This window comes from Ipomoea triloba, chromosome 16 (genome assembly GCF_003576645.1).
Source record: "Ipomoea triloba cultivar NCNSP0323 chromosome 16, ASM357664v1".
Taxonomy (NCBI): Eukaryota; Viridiplantae; Streptophyta; class Magnoliopsida; order Solanales; family Convolvulaceae; genus Ipomoea; species Ipomoea triloba.
The window spans coordinates 14218368-14218601 of NC_044931.1; the positions used below are offsets into that span (position 1 = coordinate 14218368).

The following is a 234-nucleotide window of genomic DNA, read 5'->3' on the forward strand; positions in this document are numbered from 1 at the left end:
TGCGCGCAAAATGTACTTGACCCTCTCTCTCCGCGCAACTTCTCTCGCTTAGCGGTTTAGCGGTTTAAAAGGATAGTACCCTTAGCGAGCGGTCCAGCGGTTTAAAAGAAAGATTAAAAAGAGGGTGGGGGATGCATCACGAGGTCTTCCCAGGGGGTCACCCATCCTAGTACTACTCTCGCCCAAGCACGCTTAACTTCGGAGTTCTGATGGGATCCGGTGCATTAGTGCTGG

General features: G+C 52.1%; 1 pseudogene; it reads right to left on the bottom strand.

Moving 5' to 3' along the window:
* Positions 1–128: 128 nt before the first annotated feature.
* LOC116008999 lies at positions 129–234 on the bottom strand (annotated as a pseudogene).